General features: G+C 42.3%; 1 protein-coding gene across 5 annotated transcripts in view; it reads left to right on the top strand.

Annotated features, from left to right (window-relative positions):
• Positions 1-406: 406 nt before the first annotated feature.
• The window catches only part of GKAP1 (G kinase anchoring protein 1), a 77,659-nt gene continuing 68,793 nt past the window's right edge, over positions 407-9,272 (top strand). Inside the window, exons 1-2 of one of the 5 annotated variants that reach the window (XM_036090581.2) lie at positions 407-629; positions 1,077-1,210. The gene's annotated coding sequence lies outside the window, so the exon portion shown is untranslated. Of the gene's footprint in view, positions 630-666; positions 971-997; positions 1,211-1,245; positions 1,267-9,272 lie in introns of those variants that run through there. The other 4 variants (XM_036090580.2, XM_036090584.2, XM_078061263.1 and 1 more) reach the window with 4 other exon arrangements.

Raw genomic sequence — 9,272 nt, 5'->3', positions numbered from 1 at the left:
GCCCGGAGCCCTATCCTCTCGGGAGGCTTCCCTCCTTCCACACGCCCAGGGAAAGCCCTTCTTTTCCCGGTAACCCCGAGGGCCGCGGCGCCGCCGCCTACGCGAGCCGTTTGGACCCTGCCCGGCCCCCGTACCTCCCCTTCTCCAGCAGGTGGTTCTGGTCTTCTCCCCCAACTCGGGGCGCTCACGTCACCGGCGAACCTCTACCCACGCGCCAGCGCCGCAACCAACCGAGAAAATAAACAAACCCCCGCGCGCGGCGGCGGGCGCGCCTGGCCCCGCCCCCGCTCCGCCCCGCGGCTCTCACGCCGCCCCCTCCGCCGGGACTTCCCTCCCGCCCTCGGCTCGCAGCCGCGCTCTCCCCTCCCCTCACCGCAGCCTGCAGCCGCGCTCCCCGCCGCGGGCCGCCCAGCCCGCCCAGCCCGGCGCCCGCTCGCGGGGCCCGTTAGTGCCCGGTGCCCGCTCGCGGGGCCGCCGCGCGACCCCTGCCCGGCGCGAGCCCGTCCCCGCCCCCGCCCCTTGACCCAGCCTAGTCCCAACGCCCAGTGCGGCCGCCCCGGGAGCCGCGGGAGCGGCGGCGGCGGGGGGAGGAGGGAGAGGAGGGCCGAGCCGGCGGCCGGGGAGGCCCGGTGAGTACGCGGAGGGCGGGCCCGCCTCGCGGGGGGCCGCTCCGGCGCCCCTGAGGCGGGGGTGGCGCCTCGGCCGCGCCGCTCCGTGCGCCTCGGGCTCGGCGGTTGGGGACTCGGCCTGAGGCGACGGGCCCCGCTGGTCGGAGCCTTTGGGCAGAGGGCGCGGGAGGGCCGCTCCTCGGGAAGGGCCGCGGCCCCGCCGCTCGGCGCGGGGCTCGGGGAGGACGAGAGGGACCCGCGCCTCCTCAGGCCCCGGCGCCCGGGCCGTGGCTGAGCCTCCCGAGACTCTGCGGGGCCCGGGCCCGGGGGGCTACGGTGGTGGCGGGGCCGCCGAGTGACAGGTGCCGCCGCCCCCTCCCCGCCGCGGGTATCGCGCTCCCTCGCCGGGAGCCGGGCGCTCGGAAATTTCTGGAGCCACGACCTGACTCGCTGTTTTCTCCCTTTCAGGTTTGGAAGCCGCTTCTCTGCCCGATTTAGGTCTCGCCCAGTCCTATTTCTTTCTCAGTGTACTTTGTGCGAATAAGTTTTGGAGCATCGGTTGACAGCCTATGGGTGAAATTTGGCTTTCATTCATGAATGAGGTATCGTGGATTACTTTTTGAAGAAAGTGCTCCTCCTCCCCGCTAGCTGTTGAAAAGTAAATGAGAAGGGTTTTGAATTTTGTTTCTTGCCGTTATTCTTTGGAACAGCAGTCTTTCAGAATTTTTGTCAGATCTCTCGCATTTAGGGGGCTTAGTAGATACGGAACAGTCATGACAAAAATGGCTTATTAAATTCTTTTCTCTCCAGCTTCTTTGAGATTTTTCATTCTTACCTTAGATTTTCCAGTGGAGTGGGTGCTACGGCTTTCACGGGAGGCACTAATGAAAGCTCACCTTTCTTTTACTGAAAAGCCAGTGAAATTTTTTTTTTATATCGTTCAGTATTATCTATTTCTTTATGTAGTAACTGCTTGTGATTGTAACCTTAATCACCAGCTTAATAAATTTGACTTGCAGCTATGAGAGTATAAGAGAAACTTCATGGGGAATTGAAAAATTAAAAATACTTAATCTATGGGAATTTAGATTTTGTTTCTCAACAGGTATACTCTACTTGGTATTAGTCAAATCCTCATTAACGGGGGATATTCTTAATTGTCATAAATGGTTACAACAAATTTATGTGTAAGATACCAATCTAGTGGCTTCACTCTGTGGACTAAGAGCAAGAACCTGGAAGTTGACCAAAAGAACATTGGGGCAAATGAAAATACACGTGTTTTTTTTTTTTTTTTTTAATGTTATGTTAATCACCATACATCACATCGTTAGTTTTTGGTGTAGTGTTCCGTGATTCATTGTTTGTGCATAACACCCAGTGCTCCATGCAGTACGTGCCCTCTTTAATACCCATCACCAGGCTAACCCATCTCCCCACCCCCGTCCCCTCTAGAACGCTCAGTTTGTTTTTCAGAGTCCGTCGTCTCTCATGGTTCGTCTCCTGGCTTTTTTTTTTTTTCATTTTTTAAAAAATTTTTTATTGTTATGTTAGTCACCATACATTGCATCATTAGTTTTTGATGTAGTGTTCCATGATTCATTGTTTGCGTATAACACCCAGTGCTCCATGCAGTACGTGCCCTCTTTAATACCCATCACCAGGCTAACCCATCCCCCCACCCCCCTCCCCTCTAGAACCCTCAGTTTGTTTCTCAGAGTCCATAGTCTCTCATGGTTCTTCTCCCCCTCTGATTTACCCCCCTTTCAGAAAATACACGTGTTTTATCCGTAGGAGAATCCTTTAGGTCCTCACTCAGTACCTGCTTGTACTTTTTGCTTAGATTTTACAGCCCCCAGAAATTAGGTGCAGATTTGATTAGGGAAGTGGTACTTAACTATGAAGAAAAAATGGAATTTAGGACATACCCATTAAATATATGTGGTTTGTTTGCAGGAAGTGTGTTGGGAGCATGGTTTTGGTATGCACTTGGCAAGTGTTGGTTGTGAATTTTATTGGAAGCCAAAGTGAAAGATACTGTTTAGTTGTGTTACTTGAGGAACACAGAACATGAAATAATATATTTGCTAAAATTTCACCAGGTACTAAACAACTGATACTCAGTGCCATTTCATTTTATGCCCAATCTGTCTTTTTAAATCTAAGTTACATTTCTAGGAGGCCACACTAATTATATCTACATCATATTAATTTCTTGTTTGATTAGGCTAAACTGGTTGATGGTGTTAATGGAAGATGACTATCATTTTATTAAAGGAATATATCTGGTTGTTCTTGACTGAGGTATGGCTACTGCTACCGTTTCTTGACCCTAGAGAGGTCATAGTCTGGCGGGATGAGGTCATAGTGGCAGTGGTCCTCAGAACCTTGGTGGAAGGGTCCAGGAGTACCAGCCATTTAGAAATCCTGCTGTTTACAATTTAGGCCATTCATTTTTAGAGTTTACTTAAGTACCTGATGTATCCTAATTTTTTTAATCAACACTTTAAAACCAGTTATGTTTCTTAAGCAAATATGTTTCCTAAACAAAATTAGTTGTGTTGATCACTTAGTAGAATGGCACTTATTTTTTTTTAATTTTTTATTGTTATGTTAATCACCATACATTACATCATTAGTTTTTGATGTAGTGTTCCATGATTCATTGTTTGTGCATAACACCCAGTGCTCCATGCAGAACGTGCCCTCTTTAATACCCATCACCAGGCTAACCCATCCTCCAACCCCCCTCCCCTCTAGAACCCTCAGTTTGTTTTTCAGAGTCCATCGTCTCTCATGATTTGTCTCCTCCTCCGATTCCCCCCCTTCATAGAATGGCACTTCTAATGAAATAAATTTGAACTGCTAATAATCATTGTTAATTCACATTGGAATTATGAGAATTGATGATTATCTATAATGCACTTTGCATTTTCTTTTGCTGTGCATTCTACTTTAAAGCACATATTTCAATGCATAGATAGCTGTGTACTTCGGGAATATAAATATATTTTTAAAATTCAATAAATTTATCTTTTGTGTGCTTGGTCCTGTGGTTTTGTTAGGGATTGACTTTCAGAATGTTGAAATCATGATTGTAGGTGGCTAGGCACAAGAATAACCATAATTTTATGGAATCCATTTAATAATAAATATAAAAGTACAGGCATATTTCAGAGAAGGGAATGATTAAGTTGAGGGGCAGCTCAGAGAAAGCTTCATAGAGCTGCTAGCCCCTGAGCAGGATTTTGAAGAGTGAATAGAAGTTTTATGTGGAAGAGAGGGAGGGCGTTTTAGGAAAAGGCAACAGAAAAAAAATATGAACAAGTAAAACTAAATGTGTGTTCAGGAAATTTTAAGTAGTTTATTTTGCTATAGTACAGTATCTAAGGAAGGACAGTTACTATAGGAAGCCCTAACATATGCTATAATATTTGGTAAGTCAAATAATTGGACTTTTTTAGTATTGAGTATATATTAAAATGGAGACTTCACTCTAATTTGATATTGCTGTGATTTCAAGTATAGAGGAATTAATAGATTTTACTAATGGTAGTTATTAATAAATTATAGAATATTGTACTTATTTGTTATGAGCTGCCTGCATATTTACATTTGTGAACTTCTTTGTTTCTTGTGCATTTTGACCTGAAACAGTTGTTTTTACATTTTTAAAATGTTTTTTAGAGAGAGAAAACACAAATGTGTGTGTGTGGGGGGGAGGAATAGGGGGAGAGAGAATCTCCAGGAGACTCCGCACTGAATGTGGAACCTGATGTGGGGCTCGATCCCACGACCCCGAGATCATGACCTTAGCTGAAATCAAGAGTTGGACGTTTAACCAACTGAGCGACCCAGGTGCCTCTAAAGCAGTTGTTTTAAAATTATCTTGGGAATTTTCTCTTGTCTTCAACTACTTAAATTAACTTCCAAGTTATTTTTATTTTGTTATTGAAGTGAAATTGGTATATAACACATTAGTTTCAGGTAGACAGCATAATTTTATATTTGCATATACTACAAAGTGATTGTCATCATAATAAGTCTAGTTATCTACTGTCACCATACAATTAACCCCTTTTACTCTTTTCACCTATCTCCCAACCCCCTTCCCTTCTGATAACCACCAGTGTGTTCTCTGTATCTCTGAGTTTTATTTGTTCTTTTGTTTTGCTTTTTAGATTTTCTGTTTGTGAATTATTTCATTTAGCATAATGCCCTCAAGGTTCATCCATGTTGTCAGAAATGGCAAGATTTCCTTTTATGTGGCTGAGTTTGTATTCCATTGTGTATGTGTATGTGTATGTATGTATATACCCATACACACACACCACATTTTCTTTATCCATTCAAACATCAGTGGACACTTAGATTGTTTCCTTATCTTGGTTATTATAAACAATGCTGCAGTGAACATAGGGGTGCTTATATCTTTTCAAATTAGTGTTTTTGTTTTCTTTGGGTAAATACCTACTAGTGGAATTGCTGGATCATATAGTAGTTCTAATTTTTTGAGGAACCTCCATACTGTTTTTTTTTTTTTTAAGTTTTTTTTAATTTTATTTTTTTTTTATTTTTTTAAAGATTTTATTTATTTATTTGACAGAGAGAGAGGCAGCGAGAGAGGGAACACAAGCAAGGGGAGTGTGAGAGGGAGAAGCAGGCTTCCCGCGGAGCAGGGAGCCCGATGCGGGGCTCGATCCCAGGACCCTGGGATCATGACCTGAGCTGAAGGCAGACGCTTAACGACTGAGCCACCCAGGCGCCCCTCCATACTGTTTTTTTATAGCAGCCCACCAACAGTACGAAAGGGTTCCCTTTTCTCCACAACTTCTCCAACACTTGTTATTTCTTGTCTTTTTTGATAATGGGCATTCTTACAGGTGTGAGATGACATCTTATGGTTTTGATTTTCATTTCCCTGATGATTAGTGATGTTGAGCATTTTTTCATATGCCTATTGGCCATCTGTATGTCTTCTTTGGAAAAGTGTCATTCAGATCCTGTGCCCATTTCTTAATTGGATTTTTTTTGTCACTGAGTTGTATGAGTTCTTTATATATTTTGGGTAGTAGCTCCTTATCAGATATGTGATTTGCAAATATCTTCTTCCATTCAGTAGGGTGTCTTTTTGTTTGATGATGGTTTTCTTTGCTGTGCAGAAGCTTTTTAATTTGATGTAGTCCCATTTATTTATTTATTTTTTAAAGATTATTTATTTGACAGAGAGAGAGAGACACACAGCTAGAGAGGGAACACAGCAGGGGGAGTGAGAGAGGGAGAAGCAGTCTCCCTCCATTTGTTTATTTTTGCTTTTGTTGCCATTGCCTTTGGAGTCAGATCTAAAAATATCACCAAGAGTGATGTCAAGTAGCTTACTGCCTATGTTTTCTTTTTATTTCCTTTAAGATTTTATTTATTTATTTGCCAGAGAGAGAGAGCGAGCGCATAAGCAGGGGGGAAGCAGCAGGCAGAGGGAGAAGCAGACTCCCTGCTGAGCAAGGAGCCCAATGTGGCACTGGATCCCAGGACCCTAGGATCATGACCTGAGCCGAGGGCAGAGGCTTAACTGACTGAGCTACCCAGGCATCCCAGCTTAGGTTTTCCTATGGGAGTTTTATGGTTTCAGGTCTCACATTTAGGTGTTGAATCCATTTTGAGTTAATTTTTGTGTATGATATAATATGGAGGTCCAGTTTCATTTAACATATAGCTGTCCAGTCTTTCCAGCACCATTTATTGAAGAGAATGTCCTTTTCCCATTGTATATTTTTTCCTCCTTTGTTGTAAATTAATTAACCATGTTTGGGTGGGTTTTCTGGGCTCTATTCTATTCTATTAGTTTATGTGTCTGTTTTTATGCCAGTATGGTACTGTTTTGTTTTTTTTTTTTAATTTATTTATTTGACAGTATGGTACTGTTTTTTTTTTTTTTTTTAATTAATTTATTTGACAGAGACACAGCGAGAGAGGGAACACAAGCAGGGGGATTGGGAGAGGGAGAAGCAGGCTTCCCGCCGAGCAGGGAGCCCGATGCGAGGCTCGATCCCAGGACCCTGAGATCATGACCTGAGCTGAAGGCAGACGCTTAACGACTAAGCCACCCGGGCGCCCCAGTACCATACTGTTTTGATTATTATGGCTTTATAATATAGTTTGAAATTAGAAGCTTGATATCTCCAGCTTTGTTCTTTCTCAAGATGCTTTGGCTATTTTTGTGGTTCTATACAAAATTTAGAATTTTTGTTCTAGTTCTGTGAAAATTGTCATTGTAATTTTGTAGAGGGGTTGCATTAAATCTATAGATTGCTTTGGGTAGTATGGACATTTTAACAATATTAATTTTTCCAGTCCATGAGTGCAAAATATCTTTCCATTTATTTGTGTCTTCCTTAATTTCTTTTATCAGTGTATTAATAGTTTTCAGTGTACCGGTTTTTCAGCTGCTTGGTTGAATTTATTCCTAGGTATTCTTTTTGATGCACTTGTAAATGGAATTGTGTTCTTAATTTCTTTTTCTCTTAGCCTTTAAGTTTTGTTTTTTTTTTAAAGATTTTATTTTTAAGTCATCTCTACGCCCAACGTGGGGCTCAAAGCTACAACCCTGAGATCAAGAGTCACATGCTTCACCAACTAAGCCAGCCAGGCACCTTGCCTTTAACTTATTTTTTAAAGGAGACTCAAAGGGAAGAGGGGAAACATACAAAGTAATCATTATATTTCTAGACTAAAAACCTGACTTGTATAGTATCTTAGTAATATGTAAATGACTGTTTAATTTATAGCACTAGCCACCACATTAATAGACTGACCAATGTTGGTAGCTTTCAAGATGGCTACTATGTAGTTTTTGCATTGTGTATCTTAATTATGTCTACATCACTTAAGGGTATGTAAACACCTGAGCATTTGAGTATTTCTATTTTAAAGACCATTGAGACAGAAAGAAAAGGCAAATAGTAGGGAGAAGAAGAGCTCTATTTGAAACTACTCATCCTAATATCTCTTAGCTATGACTATAGGTGGAGATGCAGAAGTTTAGGACACAAGACCAAAGGAATAGTATTCTGAAGGAATATTAACCCTAGCCATTCCCTGAAATGATGTCTTTAAAAATAAAAAAGCCTTATATTTTCATGGTCTGCCTATTTATCCCCTTTTCTCTTCAAGGCTTACCAAAAAAAAAGTTTCAAAGAAATCCCTGCATGGTATAACATAATTATCTTTTTGCAAGTTCTGAAAAATTTGTTAATGAAGGTAATGTTCTCTTAAAAGCATGCACCAAGCAGTCTTTGACACTTGTTCTCTGTCCTTTGTCTTCTGCATCACTAACAGGAAGGATCAGAGCATCTCTATGTCAATTTGATCTGTAGCTGCCCTTCTAAGTTTCGGCATAGGGCAGAAAAATCAATATTGCATTGAGTACATTATGTTTACCTTTGTGACTTTAGGTATAGGTAGCCATTTTCCCTTCCCAAAATGATTTTTTTTCTTATAGAAGAAATATGGTCATTATAGAATATTTGGGGAAAGAGTTAAAACTACAGAAAAGGAAATAAGCATAATGTGTAGTCCTGTGCATTTCCTTCTTTTTGGTATGTATGGAAGCAATACATATATTTACAAATTTGGAATTATTTTTATATTTTTATTTCCTTCTCTCAGTTAAAATTTACATTTCCCGCACCCGTCCACTTCTGAAGTACTGGTTAGTGTACCTTTTTTTTTTTTTTTTTTTAAATATTTTTATTTATTTATTTTGACAGAGAGAGACATAGCAAGAGAGGGAACACAAGCAGGGGAAGTGGGAGAGGGAGAAGCAGGCTTCCCGCTGAGCAGGGAGCCCGATGCGGGGCTCGATCCCAGGACCCTGGGATCATGACCCGAGCCGAAGGCAGACGCTTAACAACTGAGCCACCCAGGCGCCCCTGGTTAGTGTACCTTTTGACATGCTGCATAGATTTCTTTCTTGGCTGTTAAGGTAGATGATGTGTTAGCTATTACATTTTTTCTTAAAAGATTTTTATTTATTTTAGAGAGGGCACTTGAGTGTGTACATGCATGCGAGTGGGGGAGGGGCAGAAGGAAAGAATCTTTCAAGCAGACTCCACCCTGAGCATGGAGCCGTCCCAGGACCCATGAGATCATGACCTGAGCCAAAACCAAGTTGGACACTTAACCCACTGAGTCACCCAGGCATTCGCCCTCTCCTTTAAAGTACAGCAGATAGCACAGATGATGAAGCCCTTCCAGTTGTCCCATTTCCTTACCGCCTCAGCTGCTATGTATAGTGAAGGGGTGGCCACTATTCTGTTCTATGTTATACTCCTGCCCCAGACCAAACAAGAGATCATTATAGGTGAGCATTTCCCTCTTTCCGTCTGCCCTTTCTTGAGTTAAAGTATTTTAACACACGGGTTGCTGAGGTGTATTATAGGTAGCTGCCTCCTCAGAAAAATGGTTTTTGTTTTTCAGTTTCTCAGTTGACACTATTTGTTCTAATGCTTTCTTTTCTCTTTATCATTCTGTCTTTTATTATTTCTTTTCATTCCTTCAGGAATTGTTTATTGTTTGTCTGCTGTGTGCCCACTGTTTAAAACATAGTCCCTTCTGTGATTCTTGGGTTTCAGGGAGATTGGAGTTTCCCTCTGCAGTTTGTTAGGT

Source organism: Halichoerus grypus, chromosome 14 (assembly GCF_964656455.1).
Source record: "Halichoerus grypus chromosome 14, mHalGry1.hap1.1, whole genome shotgun sequence".
NCBI classification, from domain to species: domain Eukaryota; kingdom Metazoa; phylum Chordata; class Mammalia; order Carnivora; family Phocidae; genus Halichoerus; species Halichoerus grypus.
Note: the sequence above shows the minus strand (reverse complement) of the source record. Positions and strands in the feature narration are given on the sequence as shown.